Source organism: Eubalaena glacialis, chromosome 11, assembly GCF_028564815.1.
Source record: "Eubalaena glacialis isolate mEubGla1 chromosome 11, mEubGla1.1.hap2.+ XY, whole genome shotgun sequence".
In the NCBI taxonomy this organism is placed as follows: Eukaryota; Metazoa; Chordata; class Mammalia; order Artiodactyla; family Balaenidae; genus Eubalaena; species Eubalaena glacialis.
The window spans coordinates 38,454,078-38,480,264 of record NC_083726.1 but is presented as its reverse complement, the minus strand read 5'-3'; the positions used below and the strand labels follow the sequence as shown (position 1 = coordinate 38,480,264).

The 26,187-nt window shown below is 36.2% G+C and overlaps 1 protein-coding gene across 4 annotated transcripts in view; it reads right to left on the bottom strand.

Annotated features, from left to right (window-relative positions):
• The window catches only part of PPFIA2 (PTPRF interacting protein alpha 2), a 470,166-nt gene that overhangs the window by 139,032 nt on the left and 304,947 nt on the right, over positions 1 to 26,187 (bottom strand). The window lies entirely within an intron of this gene.

Here is a 26,187-nt window from a genome sequence, read left to right as displayed (position 1 = left end):
TTTTCCAAAAAATCAATCCTGCAAATTAGATTTTTGAAACTGGAGAATTGATGCAGGATCCTCTATATTCTCTGTCATTCTAATATGATTATATTCTGTTCTATTTTTGCTCAATAACAAATTATCTTGAGTAGCAAGATAAGCAAAGCTTCAGCATCTGATTTTATTGTAGGTGTTAATAAGCTTGATTCTTCTTCCTTTCACACTGGGGAAAGTGAGATGTTCTCTCCTGCGAATACAACTTTGGGGGTTGGGTCTGCTCTTCTGTGTGTTCAAAAGGGCAGAGAAGGTCACCTAGAAATCTGTAGCTGAAGGTAGCACAGGCCTCTTTAGGAAATCCTCCCAGATGGCTTGACAAAGGAATGCAGTAGGTGGCTTGAGAAGTGGTTTACAAATATAGCAAGCAGAATGAAAAGTGGCTGATAACCTTAAAACATTCTCTGGGCTCTACTGACAGAAAAAGCTGTTAAAGGGAGGGCTCAAGTGACCTGTCTAGAATAGTTAAGTAGGACTGGATCCCTCACTGTTAAACAGCATGACCTATTACAAATAGGATGGCGTGGTGGTTAGGACAAATCACTTCTGGGGAGTCTCTGTTGCTTACTCAGTTGTGACATGAATGCAACAATGTACTGGAAACCCACTATGTGCCAAGAACTGTGTTGAACTATTTTAATCTGCAAATTAGGTCTTATGATCCACATTTAACAAGTGATTAAACTGAGATAAAGAGAATTTAATGAGAACTAAGGAATCAAATAAAAGTCCTTATCTTTATACTTTTTACTATGTCACATTGTCTCACATGGCTTTGCATTTGGGCTCTATTAAGTCAGGGGAAGTTAATGGTGGGTGAGGATGGGGAGGAAGCATTTCCTTTCCAAGTACTGCTACCCTCCCACCTTGGAATCCTTTGTACTTCATTGAAGTATGGACCCCTCCCTGGACAGATTCACATATAGGCAGAATTTTGCATGCATTTCCACACATACCAATCCACTGAGGCCCATGGAACACTGGTCAAGAGAAACTTTCTACACTCATTTTAACTGATCAACCAAGATTTGTCAAGTGTTTGTTGACATTTGTTTTAAAATGCCCAGAATTCATTCATATTCCTTTTGGTGACAACATCTTACATTTTCACTGGGGAATTTTCCTTCCCCACTCTAATCTTAGAGAGACTGTCAATCAGGGGGCCAGAGCTCATGGCAAATGGGTGGGCACATGATCTAAGCCAGGGCAATTAGAACATTCCTTGAGAGAAGTTTCTGGCAGAGATATGGGGGCAGAGTCTCCTTTCTACTATGGAACGTAAGCTGGTGGGATATGATCAGAGTGCTGTTTGCCATCAGTTCCTCCTCATAGAGAAGCAGGTAGAAAAGCTGGAGCCCTGATGAATTACTTCTGCTGCTGATTTTAGCCATAAATCAACTCTATCCCTGGCATTTCAGTAAAATGAGCCCAAAATTTCCCCTCTGTGCTCAAACTTGTTTGGATTGGTTTTCTGTCACTTGTAACTAAAAGTGTCTTTGCACTTATTTGGGAGGTGGAAATGTGCCCTTCTGGCCAACCCGAGCCAGGTACTTCCCAGACACCTCTCCTGCTCCTGGAGATCCATATGTTACAGAGATTTGGGGTGTGTTTATTTAAAAAAAAGATGCATGCAACTCACGGGGGTGGGGGGGAATTTGGGGATCAACCGTTAACGAGTTCACATCTGATATTACTCAGCCATAAAAAAGAATGAAATAATGCCATTTGCAGCAACATGGATGGACCTAGAGATTGTCATACTGAGTGAAGTTAGTCAGACAGAGAAAGAGAAAAATCGTGTGATATCGCTTATATGAGGAATCTAAAAAGAAAGGATACAAATGAATGTATTTACAAAACAGAAACAGACTCACAGATTTAGAGAACGAACTTATGGTTACCGGGGGTAGGGGGGGGAAGAGTGGAAGGAAGGGATAGTTAGGGAGTCTGGGATTGACATGTACACACACTACTATATTTAAAAAGGATAACCAAAAGAACCTACTGTACAGCACAGGGAACTCTGTTCAATGTTATGTGGCAGCCTGGATGGGAAGGGAGTCTGGGGGAGAATGGATACATGTATATGTATGGCTGAGTCGCTTGGCTGTGCGCCTGAAACTATCACAACATTGCTTATCGGCTATACTCCAATACAAAATAAAAAGTTTAAAAAATTTTTTAAAAAATCTGGGGCAAAAAAAAAAAAAAAAAAGAGTTCTTTAGAAAAAAAGAATACATGAGGGTGTACCGGTACTCATCCAGGCTAGTCAAGGTGATGAGGAGGAGGAAAAAAAAAAAAAAAGGAAGAAGATGAAAGAATGACAGGTGACTCAAAAAGCTAACGTACTTCGGCTAAAACTCTGGCATCTGTGTGATTCTTGCTCTCTGGCTTATCGCTGTGCCTTGACCCTTCTTTGTGTTTCCTGATAGCTCATTAAGTTTCTGACAGCCTGACTCACTGCTTCTAGGCACTCCCAAACCCATTATGTTCCCAAGGCAGCCTTCCAAGTTTTTTTCTTTAAACCTTTGCCTCTGTCAGGTTGTTTTTGGCTCTTATCAATCTCTGACAAGCTCTGAGCTCACACAGTGGACTACTGGTGGTCTTGGTGGTCAGTCTTCTAGTCAGGAAAATTCCCCAGCCCCCATCCCTTTTTCTACCAGACTATTTCAGGGTTCCTAGCATGTCTTGCAACAGACTCTCTTCTATCCTCTTTCGCTGAAAAACAGTTTTCCTTGATGACCTGGAGAGATGGATTCATTTCACATATATTCATTGATATTTCACTGATGATATATCAGGTATTAGGAAAATTAATAGGGGGAAAAGGCAAAGTTCTTTAATTCATTCTTGTTGGGTGAGACAAACTATAAACAAAAATAAGTGCAATACATTTTTAAATGGTGATAATTGCAAAGAGAAAATTAAAGCAAGGGAGGGATGCTATGAGCTGCAGTTTAATTAGGAATTAGGTGATTTCTGAGTATAGACCTGAAGATGAGAGGGAGGAAGCAATGTGACTATCTGGGAGAAAAACTTTCCAGGCAGAGAGTTCAGAAAATGAAATTCATTATTGAAAACAAAAGTTTGAGATTCATAAAAATGTTTTAGTGAGTTCATATGATGTAAGATGTCCTCTTCAAAAGATAGCTAAAACATCACTGAAAGTTGACATCTTGGAAATTTCAGGTATCAGGAAATGCACAGAAACATGTGATTCTTAAGAGAAATGTGATTTGGGAGAAAATAATAGAGTCTCTTTCATATCTCTATATTCTCACATTTCTCAAGTGTTTAAAATGTATTTTTTTTTCATATTTTGTTGCTCTTTATTTATTCCTAAACTTCCAAGTTTATCTGTGGGGTCATATTCCTTCAGCCTGAAGAACTTCCTTTAACTTTCTTTTAGAGCAGGCCCACAGATGATAAATTCTCTTAGCTTCCTTCATTGCGAATGTCTTTATTTTACTTTCATTCCTGAAGGATATTTTTTGCCAGATGTAGAGTTGTTGACAGTTCTTTTCTTGCAGCACTTTATTTTTTTATTATTATTGTTATTTATTTATTTATTTTGGCTGTGTCGCGTGGCATGCGGGATCTTAGCTCCCCGACCAGGGATTGAACCCATGCCCTCTGCTGTGGAAGCACAGAGTCCTAACCGCTGGACTGCCAGGGAAGTCCCTTGCAGCACTTTATTTTTTAAATTTATCTATTTATTTATTTTATTTTTGGCTGCATTGGGTCTTTGTTGCTGAGCGCGGGCTTTCTCTAGTTGTGGCGAGCGGGGGCTCCTCTTCATTGTGGAGCGGGGGCTACTCTTCATTGCGGTGCGCAGGCTTCTCATTGTGGTGGCTTCTCTTGTTGTGGAGCATGGGCTCCAGGCACGTGGGCTCAGTAGTTGTGGCTCACAGGCTCTAGAGCACAGGCTCAGTAGTTGTGGTGCACGGGCTTAGTTGCTCCGCGGCATGTGGGATCTTCCTGGACCACAGCTTGAACCTGTGTCCCCTGCATTGGCAGGCGGATTCTTAACCACTGTGCCACCAGGGAAGTCCCTAAAATGTATTAATCTATTTATTCAACAAATATTCATTGATCATTGTTCTAAATATGAGACACCACTGGGGAAAAAAGCCCTTCTCTCAAAAAGCTTACATTCTAGTAAATGAGGGAAACAAAGAAAGAAGGAGTAAGACAACAACAATAAAATAACAATCATTTAATGAGCTCTTACAATGTGCCAAAAACTGTGCTCAGCACATTATATAAATTTTTCTTCTTTACATCATTTCATCTGTACTATCTTTTCTTCCAAGTTTAAGATTTCTTGAGAGTGGACCCTGAGACAAATAATTTCGCACAGTAGTTTATTTGGAAGGTGATTCCGAGAAGCATAGCATTCTTAAATATTCTTAAAAGGCCTAGGATGAGTCCTGGCCCTTCTAGGTGTAACTGGTTGTATGACTTTGTACAAGTTTCTTAACCTCAAGTTCATGTTCCTCTGCTATAAAATGAGGGATAATAATACCTACCTTTTAGTGTGTTTGTACTGTAAAATACTTAATTGTATATGATGTACTGTAAGCATTTATAATGTAATAATGATCACCTTTATCTTCTTATTCATACTTCATGTTCTAGCTTATTGAAGGACTTGCAGTTACACACACCCAAAATGCCATCTTGGCTGTGAGTTTTTATTTATTTATTTATTTATTTATTTTTGGCTGTGTTGGGTCTTCGTTTTCTGTGCGAGGGCTTTCTCTAGTTGTGGCAAGCGGGGGCCACTCTTCATCGCGGTGCGCGGGCCTCTCACTATCGCGGCCTCTCTTGTTGCGGAGCACAGGCTCCAGACGCGCAGGCTCAGTAATTGTGGCTCACGGGCCTAGTTGCTCCGCGGCATGTGGGATCTTCCCAGACCAGGGCTCGAACCCATGTCCTCTGCATTGGCAGGCGGATCCTCAACCACTGCACCACCAGGGAAGCCCCTTGGCTGTGAGTTTTTATATTCATTTGGAATGCTCACGCACAGAGCTCCTAAAACCCTTGTAAATTCCTGACAACAGCACTCAGGGCACCTTTTGTTCTAATGGGGGATTCCGGGTGGGCTCCTGGATGGCGGCTCATCGCCAGAAGGACCAAGCTGTGATTTCAAGCTTGGAATTTTTAGCCCCACCCACCATTCTCCAGAGAGGAAACAGGGGCTGGAAGTGAACTTAATGACTGATATGTCTATGTAATGAAGCCTTCATAAAATTCCCAAAAGTACAGGGGTTGGGGAGCTTCCAGGTTGGTGAACATATCCACATACTGGGAGGGTGATGTATCCCAACTCCACAGGGACAGAAGGTCCTGAACTCGGGATCCTCCCAGACCTCACTCTATGTATCTTTTCATCTGGTTGTTCATCTGTATCCTTTATCATACCCTTTAATAAACTGGTAAACGTAGGTTAGGTAAATGTTTTCCTGAGTTCTATGAGCTGCTCTAGCAAATTAATCATATCCAAGGAGGGGTTAGTGGGAGTCTCTGATTTATACCCATTCAGTCAGAAGCACAGATGACAAATTGGACTTGCAATTGGCATCTGAAGTAGGGTGGGAGTGGTCTTGTGGGACTGAGCCCTTAACCTGTAGGATCTGGTGCTACCTCCAGGTAGATAGTGTCAGAATTGAGTTAAACTATAGGACACCCTGCTGGTGTTGCAGTGAATTGTTTGGTAGGGGAAAAACTCCCGTACAGCTGGTGTTGGAAGTGCTGCGAGTGTAGCAGTAGTGTGAGCGGAAAGGAGAATCACAGGAGGTAGGACAGACTTTTTCCTTACACACTCTTCCTCCTCCTCAACTCTTCTCAGTTATCTTTCAGGTCTTAGCTTATATGTCACTCACTGTGGGATGGGTGGCATCCCAGTGATTTAAGTTACATAATTCCTTAGCATTCTCCACTAACTCATATCATACAAATTATCACTCTTTAGCACAATTGGCTGTTAGTTTTCTGACTGCCCATTTTGACACTGAGTGCCTTGAGACCAGAAACTATATCTGATTGATTATTTATTCCCAGTTCTTAGTAAACTCTCTGACAAGTAGAAAGCACTGTAGAAATATTTATGGAGTATTGAATGACAGCAGACTGTATGAATGGAAAAGTCCTATAGGGAGTTGGAAAAATAGGATGGAAAAATACTTGAGAATGTATACATGGAGAAGCACATTAGTTATCCACATAAAAGACCATATGAACTTGAAGTCTTTCCTAAAGTTCATATTACATGATTCAAGGTTAAAAAGGAGCCCTGGGCGTGGAAGAGCTCACTGGGGAAATACAGAAAGAAAAGAACAAGAAATATTGACATAGCCTTGTAGGATATTCATAACTCTCAGTGTGAGGAGGCAAAGTAGAAGACACAGACAACTGTAAAGGAGGATAAGGATAGGATCATGGAAGGACAGCTTAAAGAAAGTCTACAAGAGATACTCTATAAATACAAAGTAATAGGCAATTTCACTGTGTCTTAAAATATTAAAAAAAAACATTTACAAGTGTATTGTAGCCTAGGTAACATGATTGAGGTGCACTGAAGTACACACTGTGTTTATATGCTTTAGACTTAGGATAGATTGACATTAGATGGAAAGTGGAATTCCAAGGGTATCTAGAAATTTGTTTCTGCCAACAAAATTCTTAAAGTGGAAACAGAAAAGCAATGTAAATTAATTTAATTTTCACTTTTTTCCCTCTTCCTCATCTTTTTGAAAATGTCAATGTACGAGACATTTCCCTGAAGTTGGATAAGGAAGGAAGACAAATAAGGAATAGGAGTTTAGAAATTAAGTGTATAATTAAGAACTGCTAGCAGTAATAATAGTTGCTCTATGTTGAACATCAATTATATGCCACATACATGCAAAGCAATTTACATACATTATTTCATTTAATCTTCCCAGTAACCTTATAAACTGGGTATTATTATTTTTATTTTATAAGTAAGGGAACTAACATAAAGGGCATAAATAATATACTTGAGGTCATACAGAAAAAGATATGACAAAGGTTTCCAATCCAGGTATGATACCTTCAAAATGGATGGTTTTTAAGCATTATGCTATAATGCCTTTTGAAAATTAATGAAATGATTCACTGCATACACAATCCAAATACTTATCTAGGTCAGGACTACAGTTCTGTGGTCTGATAGCAGGGGAATTTACCTGCCCTGATTTGACAAAACAATTTAGACACAGAAGATGTCTTCAATTATATTTACGAATAAAAATCATGCTGTTTACATTATTTATCATTTTTATTTATAACTCTTTTGTGGCACAGGCATTTCAGTTTACCTTGAAAATTTCCCAGCTACTTTTTAAAATAAATCATGTCTACCATACTCATGCTAATTCTCCAGGGATCTTCATTCTGATGTTTTAAAATTCATATTTGCCTTTACGTATTTAACAACAACTTCCAGACAGTGCCCACATCTAATTAACAAAGATTCTTTTCATCTATTTTTACCCCAAACTCAATTAACAATTCCAAGAGTGAGACTTACAGAAGTCTCACTACACCAACACATAATTTGCTTCTACACAGATAACTTATTCTAATTTAGCTGAATTCCAGGCTTAGATTACACTGAGGTTGCAACATGAAAAAAACAAAGACAAAGCAACTAGTAGAACAGCAGGGATTTACAATTTACACTTAAGCAACTCAACTCTCCAGACACAATAGTTTGGATTTGTGTTGTTACATATTAATTGGAAAACCAAAAAGATTGAGACACTTATTCAAACAGAACTAAGGATACTAAGCCAATAGCAATTTCACTTTCCAGGTCCGGCTTTTGGACATAAGATTTATAAGCAACACTGAAGCATATTAAAACCAGTGAAAAGCAACTTCATGTAGTCCAATGCAGTTTGATCAGCTCATGTGTAACATTAACTTTCATTGTTTTTCAGTGAGAATGGATAGACTGAAAACTTGGGAAACGTAACTGATCCAATGAACAATCAAATTGTCTTGAGATGGGAATCAGAGGTTTGTATTGTGAGGGTTCACCTCTTGTCAAGTTTAAAAAATAGTTATTTAATTAATGATTTAAAGAATGAAGCCATTTATCCTAATGAATGACCAAATAGCTTGGAGATGGGAAGTATAGTTTAATTTGGTGGTTGCTTAGAATTTTTACCACTATACTATTCAGTCAATAAATAATTATTGAATTAATTAGAACATACTACATACTTTTATTTTTAACCTCCTTCACTTTGGCTGACCAGCCTTTGCAATTCCCATTAGATGAACTGACTGGATGTTAAAATTTAAATGCACAACACCAGTAAGTTTCTGGTGATGCTTTGATGAAAAAGATAGTACACAAACAGTACATGCAATTTGGCTATTCCCAAATTTTACATCTGCTTATATCTAAAAACATAAAGATACCTTGTATGACTACGGAATCTAAGCTTATTTAGTTTTTATTGATGAAAAAGTTCTTTTAAGATAATATTAAAGATTTTTAAGACCATTCTTAAAACAGTAACTGTCATGCAAAACTGTTATTTTTAGTTTTAAGTTTAAGACGATGGTTGAAAGAACAATACAATTTCAAATGTTTCCTTAGATTTGTTTTTACAGTGAATGATTATGATCTCTATTTCCAATGTTAACTATAACATTCAACAATAGTAATTTCAACAATAGCTGTATTTTAGTATAGTTATTGATATGTAATTCTGATCTAAATTACAACTCTCTACCAAACTATCTCTATCCTTTTCATCTAATTGGTATTTCAGTCATTACATTTTTCTGATACTTGGTTACTCTTTATTTTTATTTATTTCCACTATTCAAATAGTTCTTTAATATTTAAAACGATAATAAAATCAAATGCTGGCATTTTCATTAGAAGCATATAAATGGCTTCAGAAAATACAAAACAACTTAAATTGGACAGTATTAGTGGATATTGTTAAGGCACAGTACTGCTATTGTAGTAGAGTAGCAGCTAAGAATGGCATTAGATGAAAGAATAGTAATAAAAATGGCCAAGGAAGCTGTTAGTGTGGTAAAGTAGAGGAATTAATCCAGAGAACAAAAGCAAAAAAGAAGTCCTAAAGAGTTTTCCCAAAGTGTCAATAATAGGAAAACACATACTGAACAAATTTTATTTTTCACTGCAAGAAAGCAAGCCTCAGTTGAAAATATAAATAAGCAAATAAATAAATGAGGAGGGGTGGAAAATATTCATTGAGGTAAACAAATGACACTGAGAAGTGCAACACCACATGTAAAACAACTGCAATAATTCAGTGTTGAGTGCTGAGAATGGTGGCAGCAATTTAGTTGAAAGTGTTGAATGTCATGGAAAAAGTACATTGCAATCTCCATCACCCTGGAAGATGCCATTGCTAATAACTTCCCTCCCTAAAGAAGACAGCAGAATCCTACTTAAAAAATAGTTTAATTAAAAAAGGAGGCCATTAGATTGAGGTGGCTCTAATGCCCAAGCGACTTACAGAAGCAAACCAAAACCTAAGCCTGTGACGCCTCAAGATTACACGACCAAACGCTTAGGATAACCGATCACAAACAGCCAGTTAGGATTTAAGCTATAGCCAATCAAATAATTTCTCTTCTTTGCTCCTGCACTATTTCTGAGGGTTTCCCCTGGCTCCTATGGTGGAGCACTCCTGACCACTTCTGGTTTGGCATTGCTCGATTTGACTTTTTTTTCAAATAAACTCTTACAAATTTTTAATATGCCTCAGTTTATCTTTTAACACTTGTCTCACAATGAAAAAAGCAAATAGGACTTACTAAAGGTATTGATTGTGATAAAGTACTTCCTGACATAGAACAAAGGCTTACTTCTTCGTGCTCTCCACAGTCACTACCACTAGGTCCCTTACTCTCTAAAGTCAGAAGTATCAAAATATGCTAATTTGGTTTGGGCTTCAGCTAAAGGCAGAGGGACAACTGACTACATATATCCCTTCTCCTCCAAATAAACAAAAAAGAAAAGCAAAATGAGGAGACCGAGTTATGCTGAGAAGACGGTCACAGCAAACTGAATAGTCCAATGAGAACTTACGTGATCAGTTTATAGAGTAGCAGGTACGCTCTGTGACTAAGAGTCTGTCTTCAAAAGTCTCAATATTTATTCTTTTATGAATTATCCTGACATGAATAAAAGTTTCTTCTTTAGTTATTTCATGTATACAAAGTAGTATTAAATTCATCAAGCAAATACTGATTATTAAATTAATAAAGGCAGGTCTACATAATATTAATCACATCTCTGTCATCTGTTTATTCAACTGCAGTCCATCTGCTGTCAGGAAATTTGGGATGTTTTAGAATGAACATTCTGTTTTAGTAATCCAAAGATGCTATATTTCCATCAACATATATTTGAATCCTTTAAAACATCACATTAAAATTCATCTCTGTGATCTGAGTACTAACCAGGCTTGGACCCTGCTTAGCTGCAGAGATCAGAAAAGATATCTGGTGCATTCTGGGGGTTGGGAGCAGGGGAGAATGGGGAGTTGCTGCTCAATGGATATAAAGTTTCACTTATGCAAAATGCATCAGTTCTAGAGATCTGCTGTACAACATAGTGCCTATAGTTAACAATATGGTATTGTGCACTTTAAGATATGTTAGGAGGTGTTGAAATAACTTTCTAGGTCCGAGATGGACCCACATCAGCAAACCAGACCTTAGGTAACTTAGGTAACTCTGTCCTTGTAAATGCTCTTCTTGACCAGAAAAGCAGCATATCCAGTCAATCAACTCCAAACACCAAGCCAACTCTGGGCCTTCCCACCCCTAACAAGGTGAACAGTGTGGGCCCAGCCAATCAGATATTTTCTATTTTTCTCTTCCTTGTTCTTTATTCTCTATTTTATAAAAGCTTCTTGTCTTCCATCCCATTTTGCAGTTTTCTGAAAAGAGACTGTCCACTTCACAACGTGTTAAATGAAGCTGGTTTATATCACCTAAATTGTTTTCTTTCAATAATTTTTTAATGGAAGATAGATCTCATCTAAGTGTTCTTATGACAAAAACAAAAACAAAAGCAAAACAAAAGCAACAAAAGAACACAAGGACATTTTTTGGAGGTGATATATATGGTTATTACTTTGACTGTGGTGATGGCATCATGAGTGTATGCGTATGTCCAAACTCATCAAAATGTATACTTTAAATAAGTACATTTTTTGTATATTAATTATACCTTAATAATGCTTAAAAAATCAAAATGGCCAACAAGCCTATGAAAAAAATAAAATAAATCTCTTTGGAGATGGACTATACTATTCTTTCAGCACCATGAAATTTGACCTCCTCGGCCAGGCAGGGCTAATACTGTAAGTACACAGTTAAGGGTTGTTGTTGTTGTTGTTGTTTTCCTACAATCAGGGCAGAAGTGACAAAATTATAGGCTGTGTCCTGGAACAATTCCTTTTATCTCTGTTATGCTAAGGAAAAGAGTCTTAAGGGAAAGAAAAGCATATCAAAGTGCTTGAAAGTACTTGAGAAAATGTAGAAGGCAGAAACAATATCCATTAGTCATCCTTGCTTATAAAAAAGCAAGCCAGGGCAATAAAAAGGCTTTATCCATTTAGTTCCTTCCTTAGAAATCACAAAAGCAGCATACTAAACCCATTATTCTGAACAATTCTTTTTAAAGTAATCCATTCACTTGGGTTCTAAAGGTAATAATCTTGCGTTATGTTCGTTTGCACGCATTTCAATTTTATTTTTATGTGATTTTTAAATGTGTACATATTATAAAATGCCAGAATGGGAAGGGTCCACAACTTATGTGGTCTTTATACCTTATTTTTATGGGTGAAGAAAACGAAGTTTACAGAGAATGAATGGTAAGCCTCTTCCCAACCCCAGTAAATTGTCACCTGGTCAGTCCCACTGTGGACACACACTCCACCTCTCCAGATCTCAGTTCAATCATCTTATTAAAAAGGAGGCGAACAGTATCACGGCTAAAAAGATCAACGTCAACATCAATAACAATAATATTTACTGACAGATACTTGGTGCCAAGCACAGTTTTAAGCACTCTACATGTGTCAACTACAAATTGACACTTGCCATCGACACTTGCCATCTACCTCTACGAAGATTAAATTATGAACCACTGCAGCTGCTGACCTTCAACACCCCCTGAAAGGAGTTCAGGGTGGAGATCAGGAATGAGGCACTCTGTGCTCTGGGAAAAACTGGCAGAACAGGTCTTCAGATCGTTATTTTCAGGAGAAGATTTTATGAGCCCAATTCTTGCATCTCCTCATATCTAGAAAAGCACTAATATCCTTCAAGGTGATATCTGCTCCTCGTGACTAGCAGTAACCTTCCTGAAACTAGCAGAAAACTTCTGTAAAAAATATGTACTTGATTGCAGGTACTCCCCCTTCACCAAAATCACATATATATTGACCTTCCCACCTACCTCTTCGGAGCAGTTTCTTAGAGCTATCTGAAATGCTATCTCCTGGGCTATAGTCCTCATTTTGCCTCAAAGAAAACCTAACTCACAACTCTCACCTTGTGCATTTTTTTCAGTCGACAGTGTATTAACTCATTTAACCCTTACAACGACCTGATGAGGTAAATTCTATTAGAGTTGAGGTAATTGACGCAAAGAGGTTATAAGGAAATTGCCTGTAGTCACAGAGCTAGCAGAGAGCAGAACCATTTAGGGGGAAAGTAAATACCCAGGGGTGGTGGTTACAGCTCCTGTTTGGAGTATGCTTACTCCTTTCCTTTCTTGTCATGAGCCAGGGCAGAATATATTCACAGCACCCAGCTGAATAGTCTAGATAGAATGATGGTTTTGCACTTGCCACTTTCTCTCCACTTGCCCACACTAACTTCTAACTGCTTCTTACTATCCACTTCTCATAGAACATTTCATATTTTTGTCTCCTTCTTTCTATTGTGATACATATCTCACTGTGTTGTAATCTGCAGTTTATGGATTCTATGTCCTATATTTATGTTATATTTAGATCAAGATTCTTATTAGCAGTTCAACATCATCGTGATGCTTCCTTAAAATGCAGATTTCATTAAAATGGAATCTGCATTTTAATATTCTTCCAGGTGACCATTATACACCCTTCAGTTTGAGGACCAGTGCATATGAAGTCTTCAAGTACAGAGAATTTTTTCTTGCTATTGCTGTATCGCAGGTAGAGGCAGCAGCCCCGTGAAAGGCTGCTGAAGGCTGTGACAGAGTAAGCCTCTAGGACATGAGCTAAGCGATCATGTAGTGCAGGGGTGGCCAACTACATCCTCCAGGCTGCCTATTTTTGTCAGGCCCACAAGATATAAAAGGTTTTCACATTTTGAATAGTTGAAAAAAATCAAAAGAGCATAATACTTTGTGATACATAAAAGTTAAAAGAAATTCAGTTTCCATTGTTCATAAATAGGTTTTTACTGGAACAGGGCCAAGCTCGCTTATTTACATAATTGTCTGATTGCTTTTGCTCTATAACGGTAGAGTAGTTGTGGTAAAGAGCTTCTAGCCCACAGAGCCTAAAGTATTTACTAGCTGGCCCTTTAAAGAAGTCTGCTGATCCCTGGTATAGTGGCCCACGTCCATCTTTTTCTTTATAAACTGTTCAAATGGACTCAGTGAAAGTCAGAATTATAACTCTACTTCCTGATTTTTAGACTTGTTCTCTCTATTCACTTTCATACATTATTTCCAATTTCACTTAAATAAGTAGAGACATAGAATAAATTATCCCTGAAATGCAATTACCTGATGAAGTGGATATGTTTTTTCACATGCTCTTTGCTAAACTCATGTCTAAATAAGAATGTTTTAGATGGCATTGGTTAATATTACAAAAGTAAGAACTGAGAGAACACAGAAAAAAACCTAAAAATAAGTGTGGATTATATTTGCACTATATTATATAGTGCTTTCTATCCATAGCTCTGTGTAACTTGTTTTATAGAATTTTTCTCTACCTAAAATTAATTTTAAATCAAAAATTTCTAACATAAGCTCTTTGAGGGCAGGGAGTTACTTCTTACTTGGTTACTGGTATGTCCTCAAGACCCAAAAAGTACTTGGTACATGTCCAGTAGATTTTACAGAGTACTGATTAAGATCATGAACTATGAAGTAGAATTCTGGTTCTACCACTTTCTGACAGTATGAACTTAAGTTATTTACCTTCTCTGTGCCTTTTTCCTTTTCCATAAAATGATACTATTTGTAAAAGTCACATAGCTTGTAAATGGCAGACTGAGTCAAACCTATGTCTGTCTGCTTCAAAGCCCATGATTTTTCTTTACTATAGTTCTCAACTATAGGCTCAAATCAGAATCAAACTATATAATTTTTTTAAGTGCAGATGGCCAGGACTCATGCTAACAATGAATCAGAATTTCTGGATACATTTGTATTTTTCAGATGCTCTACAGGTGAGGCAGGTGTACAGCCAGGATGGAGAACTAGTGCACTAGGGTGGACAACCTTTCTATTTCTCCTCTTTACGAGAGGCTTCTGTGTATCGGAAAGAATAATTTTTAAAAGGATATCAGTAGATTTCTCTTTCTCTAATATTGAAATATTAACTTATTTTCCTTCCCTGTCCCTTTGTTCTTGATACAACGGAAACATCAGTGAGAGTGCAAATCCATCCAATTCCTTGGATAGAAAATAGCTATACCTCTGCGAATCAGTGGGAAATAATCATTACCTTGTGAAGAGTTTTTAAAAGTAGGGATCTGAAGAAATGAATAGACTCAACAAAAGAGCAGTTGCTCAATTATTTAATAGCTGTGTATTTCAGGTGAGTTACTTCAAGCTTTAGAACCATGTTTTCTGCATCTTTAAAATAGTGACAGTACATTCTGCCTTATAAGGTGACGAGACGTTAGCAGGATCTCAACAAATTCTCTCTGTTAATAACAGCAATTATTTCATAATGTGGGGATCCATAAACCTGAGGGTGAAGAGAGGTAAATGACTGAAACTGCCTGGAAGCCTGTGAAAACACAGCACTTAAGTGCTTGACCCGGCCCAGTGCCCCAAAACAGTAGGTGCCCCCAAAATATTTCTGACACTATAATATAACTGTATTGCAATTTTCTCTTAAGAAAACTATATTTTTCTTTCTCCCACTCCCTTCCACATGTCTCTCCCTCTCTCTCTTTCTCTCTCTCCCTTTCTCACTTTCTCTCTTAATTGATTTTTTAAAACTTCCTCAACACATATTCTGATTCCACCTATAGGTTTTGTTCCTCCTTATCTCCCAATTACAGTGTTTTCTGAGTGGAAAATAACATATTGGCTTTATCAGCATGTTATTAAGTAATGAGATATTATTAACACTAAGTGTTCATTAAAAAATCTTCAGTTAGGATAGCCAGTTAAGATGATCTCTAGCTGTGTAGTAAAGAATTTGGCTTTGCCTGAAGAGAGGTCAGGTCTTTGCCTTCAGCTTTTGGAGGTAATCTGCGTCATACCTGATATGAATGTTTTCGTTTAGGGTGAGGTCTAATTACGGTGGATCTTAGGATGGGGCTGGTCACACTTAATAGTCTTAAGTTGGGACTGGTAATGTCAGAAAGACCAACCATATGATTTAGGCATCTTTGTGTCTCGACCTAGAGGCTGAGATCAACCACATGGACAATCAAACAATCAATTATGCTTATGTAATGAATAAAATAAAACTCAGTAAAAACTCTGGACAGTCAAAGCTTGAGTGAACTTCCCAGGTTGGAGAATTATCTCACATCAATTCAAGGAAGGTAATGCATCCTGTGGACAATGGAAATTTAGCATTTGGAACCTTCCCAGACTCTGCTCTGTGTGTTTCTTTCCTTGGCTAATCTTGATCTGTATCATTGCCCCGTAATAAGCCATAACTGTAAATGTAATAGTTTTCAGTGAGTTCTGTCTTTCTAGTGAATTATCAAAACTAAGAATGGATCTGGGAGCCCCATGAACTTGCAGTTGGTGTCAGAAGTGAGGTCAGTCTTGGGAATGACTGTGCCCCAGAGCTTCGCAGTTTGGCTAAATGCTGGTAATGGTGTTATGGATTGAATGTTTATGTCCCCCTCCGCCAAATTCATATCTTAAATCATAACCCCCAATGTGATAGTTGTAGGAGGTGAGGTCTCTGGGAGATGACTAGGTCATGAGGGTGGAGTCCACATTTAGTCGGTTTTAGTACCCTTATAAAAGAGACCCCAGAGGTCTCTCTCATTCATTCTGCCATGTGAGGACACAGTAAGAAGGCACCATCGATGAACCAGGAAGCAAGTTCTTATCAGACACCAAATTTGCCAGTTCCTTGATCTTTGACTACCCGGCCTCCAGAACTGTGAGAGATAAATGTTGGTTGGTTAAGCCACCCAGTCTATAATAGTTTGTTTTAGCAGCCCAAAAAACTAAGACAAATAAATAGTATATGGTAAATACAAGCTGATCAAATTTGTGATGTTTTTTGCTATCAACTTTTTAAAAAGTAAAATCATGAGCAGTCAAGTTACTAATTACACACACACTCACATACACAAAACAGATTAAAGCAATTCGTGCATCCTTTTTGTCCATACATTTCCTTTTAGCATCCCCAAAGCTCACCTATTTGGAACTTCCAAATTTCTCAACATTTGAGATCCATTGTTCTTCCCTGCCAAAATGAAATGGGAATAGAGAAGTGCTGCAGAAATCCTCTGATATTGTTTAGTAGAACTTGAGGTCTCACATTTTCTACACTGAAAATATAGGGACTAATACAATGCTATCATGCTGTTTATTTCAGGACTTCAGGCAGCGTCACCCCGAAGTTTACACCAAGGGAAAACATTCAGATGCAAAGTTTAAAATCCAGTACTTGAATTTATCCAAATAACTGCAAATAGCATCTAGATATTTTAATGTATCTTTTCTGTAGAGTTAAATGTTTAATTTCAACCCAATATATAGCAGTTGAAATGCAGGTTAATTTAACTAATTGATTTAATGCGTGTCATTAATTAATGCCTATTTTATCTTTCTGTCAATATAGTGAAGCTATGATCCTTGAAGTAATCCACAGAAATACAACAAATATAAAGATGTCATGATGAATTTAAATTACTGGTAAAAGGTAAACTGTTGATTTAGAAATACAGTTTTCATATATAAAGAAAGTTTGTTATTAAGAGAAAGGCCAGACAGCCTTGTGCCTACTGTTAAACACTCAAATTTGGAGTCTGATATCCTGGACTTGGATTGCTACTGACTAGTGATAACATGCAAAACAATTCACCTAGTTCTTTGAAGCCTCAGTTTCAAAATGCTAGTAATAATTACAGTTCAATGAACAGATGTTCATTGTGATGATTAACTGAAAAGTGTGTGTGTGTGTGTGTGTGCGCGTGTGTGTGTTGGGGGATATGTATAGTGCTTAGCATAGTGCCAGGCACACAATAATCTCCCTCAAATTTGTAGATGCTATTATTTTTACAAGCTGCATAAAGGAGTGAATTGCAAAGTCATTTATAGAGTGCATGTGCTACAGAATCATCCTATGAACAATAAGGTTTTTGTTCCTTTAATAAAAGGATATTTTGTTCTGAGTATAAAATAAAGTACTGTTATTTTATCAGCACGTTTGAATTGTCAACAGAAGAGAGTTTTCATCTACTTAACTAATAACTACCTGATATTCACCTTTTGAACGTAATAATAGCAATACAGCGTTAGTACTTCAAGTTTACAAAGTGTTTTCTTGTATATTATTTTATCTAAACATCATAACTTCTTTGAAAGATAGGCTAGTCCAAAATTTATTAATATTCCATTTCACAGATGAAAAAGCTGAGGTGCAGAGAGGTTAAATAAATTGCCAGGGATTATAGAATCAGGAAGTGACAGATATAGGAGTCAACTCAAACTGAAATCTTTTGACTTGAATTTAATATTCTCTTTTATTTTTACTTTGTACCTTGCATCTCACTAAATTTCAGTACTCACATTTTTTAAAAGATAAATAATCTCTCAAATATTTAGCTTTAAAATTAATAAGAATACTCTAATAAACACATGTGTAAAATAATCAATTGTGATGCTTATGATCAAAGTATTAATATCAAGCATGATCTTGCTATTAATAGAAAGAGAAAAAAAAACAGTTCATGATCTCCATGTGCAAAGATAAAACAACCAAGTCTGGGGCTTCCCTGGTGGCGCAGTGGTTGAGAATTCAGGGGACACGGGTTCGAGCCCTGGTCTGGGAAGATCCCACATGCCGCGGAGCAACTGGGCCCGTGAGCCACAACTACTGAGCCTGCGCGTCTGGAGCCTGTGCTCCGCAGCAAGAGAGGCCGCGATAGTGAGAGGCCCGCGCACCGCGATGAAGAGTGGCCCCCGCTTGCCGCAACTGGAGAGGACCCTCGCACAGAAACGAAGACCCAACACAGCCAAAAAAATTAAAAAAAAAAATAAATAAAACAACCAAGTCTGCCATCACAAGAAAAACAAACCTTATACTTTCGTCAAAGAAAAGATTCTAACCAAAACAGGAGAGTATGAAAAGACTTACGAACAGACTTCAAAAGTCTCATAAACAACAGGAGACAATTTTAAACTATATATTAAACAATTGCTTCCTAGAGGTCTTGGAAATAGTAAAAACAGTGGAAGTAGCAAACAGCAATTTCTTTAGCTCTTTTCACTGTTGGGTTTTAACATACATTGTCGTAAGATGTCTTGATTTATTTCAATTTGGGAAAGATTCTTTGTACTGGAACAGTACAATTATCAACAGCAAAGAAGACATTTTTCTATTGATGATAATAATTTGGGTAATTTACAGTTTCTACACTTATCTTTATAATGCAGTATCATCGTAAAGAAACATCTAGAGGTATAATAAGGAACCTTAGGTCTTTGTAAATAACTATGGGTTTGACAATGTTGAAACTTTGAGTTTATCAATATAAAGCAAAAAAGGACATCATTCAACTATGATTAAACTCTTCCATTAAACAAAATCAATTAAGAACTATACAATTTTCTAACCCAAAATGATACAACTCCAACAGGAAGAGTAGGTTACCAATAAGTGGCTTTCTTGGAGACTCGTAACATTTTGCAGGCAATCTAAAAACATCATGTCAGAGAATTTTTCATTGTCTTCAAGGGATGTAAGTTTGGAGCTGCAAGGATGCCCTTACCTTATGCAAACACTGTTGTCATTTAAAAAAATACTATTTTCTGTTAAATTGAGCCATGGTGACTTGCTTCAATGTTAATAAAGCACAAAACTTATATTTGACTTTCTGTTAGAATGTTAATTCACAGTTGGTCATGGAATTTACTAATAATGAAAACAGTTTCATACAGTTACTAATGATGAACCTAAATTAATCAGCTGAATTAGGATGTGTGGTATACATAAACATGCAGGAAATTAGAAAGCCGTTGTAAGATTAATCATTTTTTAAAGGCAGTGAGAGACATAAAGTATTAACTCTGCTTTTATCTCATAGAACAGGAAAGAAACAGAATTAAAAGAACCAAAACATGAGTAACTGGCAAAGGGTCTATCAAGATAAATAATTATCAATTTTACGGTTCTGAAATAATTTAACTTAAGAATTTTTTCAGTGGTGTCTTTTTCTACATCTGGAATTTTCCACTGACAGATATGGAAGTTTTAATTTGAAGGAAAAAATTACTTGGTCATTTCATTAATTCTGCAAATAAGTGATCCTATAAATTTAGATGAGTATTGCTATCAGCTCCCCCAAGGCAAATTTTTCTAATAATTACTGCTCAACAACTTTTCCACTTTCCACATGTTTTTCTGGATCATCTTTATCAAATATCTTTCTAACTATTTAAATATAGAGTTGCTCATGGATTTCAGAAGCTTCCTGATTTTTACCACTGTCAAGTTTAGGGAAACATTTTACCTCTGGACCAAAGTCATCTGAGACAACGTTAGTTTCATATTTGTATCTCTTCCTTTCAAATTATGATGAATAACAGAACTTCATAGATCAGATAAGGAAATACCATGGTGAATCCATGTTGCTTCAGTTCATAAGTTCTGTGGAAACTGGCTTTATTTAATTTGCCAGGGTAATGTAATGAGAACTTCCTCTGGGTCTACCATCCCACCCTAAAATGTCCTTGCTTAGTCTTATTGACTCTTTGCCATATTCTACATTATCGTATTCTCAGTCTCCTTAAACTCATTAAAGTAACTCTGTTTCCACTTCCCTTAGCAGATAACCCATTTCCTTGGGAAGACTCTCTGATAAAATTGCTATGTCTTCTTTCCTCTCCAAATCAAAATCTTCATTCATCTCTCTACTACACATTCTGTTCTCCTTCCTGCATTTCTCAGAGGAAGGAGTTCAACTACTTGCCATTGATCTCCAAACCACGCTTATCCTCTTCCGTGTTGTCCATCAATAATCCCTTCTCCTTTGTCTCTTCTTCCTTTGCATTGGCTGTAAGCATTTTCAACAGGCCGTCTCTCAATATTGCCTAATTATTTAGCTTTTAGCCTCCTCTCTCCTTCATTGCCAAACTTCTCAAATGAGTATTCCTCACTGTCTCCCATTTTTAGACTTCTAATTGACTCAAATTCTTTTCATCACAGCATTCTCCTTCCATTATAGTTTACTAAAACTGTCTTTGCAAACATTTTCAGTGACCTAATTGTAAATCTAATCACCTCATATTAGACATACTCCTACATGCCTTCATGAGACATTTAATACTGTCAACCACATCCAATCCCTACACTTAAAACTCTCTCTCTCTCTCCCTCACTGTCTCTCTCTCTCCTTCTTTCTATCATTTCTTTGCTTCAAGGACTCTTGACTCACTTGAGTCTCACATAACATCTCTCGTTGCTCCTTCCCTGCCTTTTATTTGCTTTTGGGGGTAGGTTCCACCTTTGCCTGAATCTATTTACCTTTTCCATATTTCCATTCATTTCCATGGATTCAACAGAGTACTGGTTCTTAGCTCAACTCAAAAGACTGTTGTGATGATTAAATGCATAATGTATTTAAAACAATGGCCATATTCTGTGGTCCTATAAACCCCCAAAATGTGAATCTGCTTCCTCTAGCTCCCTTCATCATCTTGATCCAATATTCTTCTGAATATGAATGATACCTGGTTTGCCCATAAAGTTCTTTAATTTTTCCTTAGGAAATTAGGCTTCAGGAATAAGGCTGATTGTAGATGAGGTAACATGAAATTCTAATTTCCTTAAGAAAATTCAAATTGAAAGTTGGTAAATTCAGTGGTTGGAATAAAAAAAAAAACAAAGAATAAAAGCAACATAAAAATATAGTTCAGTCTACAATTAAATGTGCCAGTTCTTTTTATATATAATACAATCATGTAGAAAAGCTTTTAAAATAAGTACAGCTGCGTATTCACTGAAAATTAGTCTGTCAATTGAATATTTACTGTAGCTTCTGAATAATCCATTTTGTCTGGTTTAATTAAATAATTAAAAAAGCATATGGGCTTCTGCTAAAGGAGAACACATTGTTAGAATGTATTCTATTTATTCCTCTGCATTTCCTTTTATTGTACATTTTTTGTAGTTTTCTAATTTTAAGCAGTAACAAAAATATTCTGCAAGAAATAAAGGCTTGATTGTATTTTCTCTGTCTAAATAATCTGGACTCACTTTTTTAGGACAATGGCCTGGAAAATGTATTCAGTGTTAACAATACAATGTGCCCTTGCGGGGCTATTCAAAGAGGCATAAAATGACAGCAAATTTTCATTATGTATATATATTTATTTACAATATTGTTTTGATTCTTTCATTTATATGTATATTTCCCATTACTAAAAGAACATAAGAAATGCCAGATTGTTCAAGTTCAAGTTCTCTGTTCAAGTTCTGTATTTTCTAACACTAGCCCTTTCTTTCAAGAAACAGTAGTGATTTTTACAAATCTGAACAATAAACACAGTACCTTGATTAGGATATATATTTTTTCATCTTTAATTTTTATACACTGGTCTGCAAACTTAAAAATCTGGTTGTATTTCTTCCCTTTTAAAAACCCTTTGCTGACTCATCATTGTCTACAGGACGAAGCCCAGGCTCTAGGCATCCCTAACTCAGGTTTGCCTTTCTCTGCAGCCTCGTCCCCATCTCTACTACTGCCTGCTTCCCTTTTCTTCCTCCAACTCCATCTGACAAGCTCTTTGTAGTCACCCTTCAAATTCTAGGTAAATTTTTTCCTCTAGGAAGATTTAAAAATTTTTTTTCCAGCTTTATTGAGATATAATTGACAAATAACATGTGTAAGTTTAAGGTATACAATGTGAATATTTGATATATGTATATATTATGAAATGATTACCACTATAAGGTTAACTAACATACCTATTACCTCACATAGTTACCATTTGTTTTTTTTTTTAATTTAATTTTATTTTTGTATACAGCAGGTTCTTATTAGCTATCTATTTTATACATATTAGCGTATATATGTCAATCCCAATCTCCCAATTCATCCCCATAGTTACTATTTGTGTGTGTGTGTGTGTGTGTGTGTGTGTGTGTGGTGAGAACATTTATGACCTACTATCTTAGTAAATTTCAAGTGTACTATACAGTGTTGTTAACTATAGTGCCCATACTGTACATTAGATCCCCTAATTTTATTCATTTTATAACAGAAAGTTTATATTCTTTGACAAACATTTCCCCATTTCCCCCACACCCCAGCCTCTGGCAACCAATCTACTCTGTTTCTTTGTGTCTGACATTTTTAGAATCTGTATATAAATAAGATCATACAGTATTTGTCTTTCTTTGTCTAACTTATTTCACTTAGCCTAATGCCCTCAAAGTTCATCCTCATCCATGTTGTTGCAAATTGCAGGAATTTTCTAGGAAGATTTTTGTAACACCATCTGCTTTTCCTCATTCATGCCCATACAATTAATTACTCTCCTTTGTAATACTACTAAAGCTTGTACTTTCATTTTCACTTTAGTCTTATTGTATTGTAATTACTTTTTATTGTGATAAAAGGTATATAATATAAAATTTACCATTTTAACCATTTTAAGTGTACAGCTAAGTGGCAATAAGTACGTTCACATTGTTATGCAACCATCACTGCCATTCAACTTCAGAAATTTTCACATCTTCCCAAACTGAAATTCTGGATCCCTTAAATAATAACGCCTTATTATAGTTACTTTTTACCATGTTTATCTTCCATAACAGACTTGAGAGAATTGTTGCTTTATTAATATCTTAGTTTATCCATATATTTATACCCAGTACTTAATGCAATGACTGGCAAACAGAAAATGCTCAATAAATGTCTGTTGAATTGATGTATCATTATCAAAATCACATATCAGATGACTATGTCAGCTAGCCATATCAGATTGTCAACTTTCCAGCTCTACTCCACCCAACCCCACAGTTTACAAAAAGAAAAAAAAAAAAGAACATACTTTCAGTGGATGTCACTTTACCAAAACCAAAACCAAAAAACAAAACACTACAAAACAAAAACAAAACTACGCCTTCAGAGGTTTCTCATTTCATAAAGTATAAACTCCAAACTCTGAGCATGGCATTCAGGGTTCTCTAGGATCTGCATCCTATCAACTCTCTACACTCCTCTTCTACATCTTTTCATACCCTAATTCTTACCAATACAATATCATCCATTATTCCTAAAACAGGCAATTTTAGGTTTCCTTCATCATACTGTTTGCTCAGCTTGAAATGTTTCTCCACAGTTTTGAAGCCAAATCATTGTTTTCCTTCAAGGGTGAAGCCTTCTCTGATACTTTGGTTTAGAATGAATACCCTTCTCTCTGCTCTTTTGTACTTTGTTTGGGTCTCTATTTTATATTAATTTAGTTCTGTACTAAATTACATCTTACTTATATGTTTATATGTTTGTCTCCACCACTGGAGTGCAAATTATATAAACATTTGCATAATGATTTATTAATTATTTTATTTTTTCTATTTCTTCCTGTCAGGGACTCACAGAATTTTCTGCACATAGTAGTTGCTCGATAATTATATTTTGAAAGAACAAACTTAATTTAATAATATGATCAATGTATTGCTGTTTATTGAGCATGCCTAAGGTTGTTCAAACTATCTATTAAGGGGATAGCCAAGGAATAATGTGAAAACACCAGGTAGAATGAACTCTATACAATGCAATCTGACAAATAGATATTGATCACAAGGTTTATATCACTGTACTGAGTGAAATAAGCACAAATGAGCAAGACATAGCCCTCTTTCTCAGGGAACTAGCAACCTAGGCTTAGACAGGTATATAATTAACTCTAATACTTGTTGAACAGTCATAATAAATGCTGAAGCAATGAGATTAAGCAATTTAAACTAAGAAGCAATGACTGTTGGCAAGAAATCATAAAAGATTTCATTAAAAAGGTGATGTCTGAACTTGAGTTTAAATGGGAAAGTATGATTTCAGTGGGTGAATTGGGGTTGTGGAGACATTCCAAGAGAGACATTAGCATAGGTAAGATTTAGAGTCAGGAAAAATGTTGGCTGCTTTCAAAAACAGTGAATACTATAACTTAACAAGAAATTAGAATGACTCAGAGCAGTAGGGGTAATAGGAGTTAAGGGTGATTTTTAGGTTAGGACCACTGAAGAGGTGCTCAATAGTATATTACAGGTCTAGCAGTAGATACCATTATATTATTAACATATATAAATATGTAAATTATATTATTATGTTAGTAGTATATTAATATGGCATATGTTACATTATATTACGTCAGAAAATATGAAAAATAATCAATATGATTGGAGCTTTGCTTAGCTGTTTTAACCCTGAAGAATTATATAGCAGAAAACATACTGTAATATCCCAGTTGAGAATAATGAAGATATGAACTATGGTAGTTTTAATGTATATAGAAAAAGCTGAGAGTAAATGGATGTAGGGTAGACTGTGGACATAGTTAAATGTATGGATTGGAATCACCTGAATACATAGAGCTAAGATAAATTCAAAGATAACCACATTTTCAAGTAGGAGAGAACAGTGGTACATTAAGAGAAATAACCTCTCTGGGCTCACTTGTAAAACAATAGTAGTACCTAACTTCCAGTATCATTTTGCTGATATATGTGCACTTAGACTAGAGCCTAGAGATTTAAAGCACTCAGTAAATATTAGCTATCGTTATTATTAATTTACCAATAGAATAATCTAACATGGAAAATGGCATCTGACTCTAAAATATCTTTATTATTTCATTTCTTTATAAGCATAATGAAAATTTATTAAAAAAATCAAACACTACAGAAATATATAGTACATATTTGCAAACACCAAAGACAACTAATAATATCAGTTTGGTATTTATATCCAAAATTTATTTTTCCTAGTCCTATAATAATGTGTTATTATTACTTGTAATTGTGCAAAATTGGGAGCATTCTCTGCAACTTCTTCCTTTTTTGTACAGTAGAACATTTTGGATCTTTTCAGAAGAGAACATATAGTTATCTCATATTGTTTTTAAGAAGACTGATTATTTCACTGCATTAATGTACCGTAGAGAATCTAAGGGGACACAAGGAAAAACTAAGTGGAGATCCAGGCCCATCAGCACATATGGCGCGTTTGTGTAAACTAGAAAAATCAGTCCCTATAAGTGGTTACAGACCCTTTAGTGCATGTCTTCATTATCAAACCCTAAGCTGGTTTTTAATCCTTGATTAACCCCTGCTGAACACGTGTGTCAGAGAACAATTTATACAAACATGAGCAAAGCAAAGTCCTGTGGAGATGCCAAACCAATGTTTACAATCTTTTGTGGAGCTCAGAAAAGAGCATGGACTTTGAAGCTATAGATTTGGTTTCTTTTTCACCAGAGTCATCATTGAAGCCTTGGATGGATGAGAAATGGATGAAGTCTCCATGGGAGAGATGATATAAAGAAAAGTGTTAAAGGGTGATAACTCCAAAACCATCTGTGAGAATGGGAAATTCATTTCTGAAGTTTAAATTGTTGAACCTAGGACAAACAAAAGCCTATAGAAGCTCATTTAATTGGCCTAGCTTATTTTAAAAAACTA